Source organism: Petromyzon marinus, unplaced genomic scaffold (genome assembly GCF_048934315.1).
Source record: "Petromyzon marinus isolate PM22_M1 ecotype Great Lakes invasive population unplaced genomic scaffold, UKy_Petmar_22M1.pri1.0 PM_G_Scaffold_21, whole genome shotgun sequence".
NCBI lineage: Eukaryota > Metazoa > Chordata > Hyperoartia > Petromyzontiformes > Petromyzontidae > Petromyzon > Petromyzon marinus.
The window spans coordinates 1,587,501-1,590,000 of record NW_027422773.1 but is presented as its reverse complement, the minus strand read 5'-3'; the positions used below and the strand labels follow the sequence as shown (position 1 = coordinate 1,590,000).

Here is a 2,500-nt window from a genome sequence, read left to right as displayed (position 1 = left end):
TAAAATAACAAAGTCTAATCTATATAAGTGCTCTTGAATAGGCTTCGTGTAAAAAATAGCAATAAAAAAATACCAAGTCTTCGTCTTGGAAAATAACAAAATCTAAAAGAAAAGTCTTCTTTGTGGAAAATAGTAAAATAAAAAACCAAGACTTCACCTTGGAAAATAACAAAATCTAATCTAAAACATCTTAAATAAAGCTGGTTTGTAGTCTTCTCTCGAACTGATGTAGTGTAAAAATAAAGAATTAAAATAACAAAGTCTAATCTATATAAGTGCTCTTGAATAAAGCTTCCTGTAAAAAATAGCAAAAAAATACCAAGTCTTCGTCTTGGAAAATAACAAAGTCTAAAAGAAAAGAAAAGTCTTCTTTGTGGAAAATAGTAAAATAAAAAAAACCAAGACTTCACCTTGGAAAATAACAAAATCTAATCTAAAACATCTTAAATAAAGCTTATTTCTAATCTTCTTTGTAGGCAGAAAATAGTAAGTTACAGGACTCTCGAACTGATGTAGTCCAAAAATAAAGAATTAAAATAACAAAGTCTAATCTATATAAGTGCTCTTGAATAAGCTTCGTGTAAAAAATAGCAATATAATAAAAATACCAAGTCTTCGTCTTGGAAAATAACAAAATCTAAAAGAATGGTCTTCTTTATGGAAAATAGTAAAATAAGAATACCAAGACTTCACCTTGGAAAATAACAAAACCATCTTGAAAAAAGCTTATTTTTAATCTTCTTTGTAGGCAGAAAATAGTAAGGCGAAAATAAAGTCCCCTCTAAGCTCTAAAGTAACAAATACGACGTGTTAAAAAAAAAAAACTAACAATAAAAAAAAGAACCAAGACTCCGTCTTGGAAAATAACAATCTAAATTGTGGAAAATAGTAAAATGAAATAAAAACCGACTTCACCTTCGAAAATAACAAAATCAATCTAAAACAAATGACATCTTAAAACAAAACTATTATTTGTTTCGGAGGTTGTCTATGACTGTTCATAGACCGCATAATTTCCACAGAACATTCTCAGAATATCAAGAGAGAAAAGCAGCGTTCTGCGGGAAATCATCTTGGCCAGTGATGTCGTTCTGGGTTTGGTCAGGCCCAGGGAGGTAAGTACCTCGTTATTCTCAAGGGACCACTTTCCTCTTGCCCCAACCGGGAATCCAAAGAATGTGACCTTGCTAGCCTTCGTCAGCACTTTGACTTGATCACCAAGAGGGGTATAGTACGAAACTTTGTGCGAGGCAGCATCTGACAAGGTATTCTTTGAAAGCTCAAAACGGACGGTGACATCGATCACAACCGCCTCCTCATCTTTTGCAAACACGAGGTCAGGCTTTCTCATCTCTCCCGTCTCGGATATGAACCGTGGCTCTTTGTATACAGACCAGCCCAATCTAGCCGCTTCGTCTGCCAGAATGTTACTGATCTTGTTATGTCGCGCAATTCTTGATTTCTGTACTGCAGGACATTGACCGAGAATGTGCGAAAGGGACTCGAGTCTGGCAGAGCATTTCCTGCAGGAACGTAAGGCCCCATCTCTGCCTCTGTTCAAGCTTTCTCTTGTTGGGTAAATATTTGCCCTTAGTTGTAGTGCTGCGATAAATAAGCATTGTTTAAAGCCGCACCATGGCCTCAACCAAGCATTACTGATTCTATCATGCGCAAAGTTTACAATGCCCCTTCCTTGAACCGGCTTTTCGCACCATCTCTGAAATTCATGCTCCCTCCAATCGCAGGGTCTCGGATATACAGGTTCTTTTGACACCGAGTCCCTGAGAACGAATGTTGGGATTGCATCACTGTCACCCCCTGCTCGTACCCACAAATTACGGTATTCTTCCTCCATACCCTGCGAGGACACAATATTACGGGTGATAGCATCGGACGAGTTTGCTATACGTTGCAGCCTTCTTACTTGAACCGAAGGGATTGTTTTTTCCAGTTTCAAGATGGCAAGGCCTCCGTCTCGGGCTCTGGCATATAACAGTCCATCACAAGTTGAAGCGGGAAGGTAGAGCCATCCTTTTACCGCCTTTCTAATCTCTTGGTCCAACCCACGGAGAGTTGATTGCTTGCAGTCCGAGTGGTCTGCAGGATATAACAATCTGGGTAGGGCATAGGCATTGAGTAGTTCAACCTTCTGAGTTGGCTTCAGAGGCGCCTCATCGATTTTCGAGATCCATGTCTTTAGCTGACAATGTAGATCAGGCTGTATAGTGCCAGTCCAAGGGCCAATTTTCAGACCAAGGTATTTCGTTGATTCATCAGGTTGGATCATATGGACATCTTTATTTTTGATAGTCCATGGGTCGCAGTTGTTCACCATATATGAATCTTTGGTTGGGCTTATCATGAAGCCCTGGCACTTTCTGGCCTGAACCTCCAATCCCGATAGCCCACAAAATGATTCCAAGATCGCTAGATTGGCGGCCATACCAACCCAAGATTCGCTCACCAACACCAAATCATCAGCAAACGCAAGAGCTGTCAC

The 2,500-nt window shown here is 39.6% G+C and overlaps 1 pseudogene; it reads right to left on the bottom strand.

The window, feature by feature from the left end:
* LOC142912678 (28S ribosomal RNA) overlaps nucleotides 1-2,500 on the bottom strand; it is a 10,547-nt pseudogene that overhangs the window by 2,893 nt on the left and 5,154 nt on the right.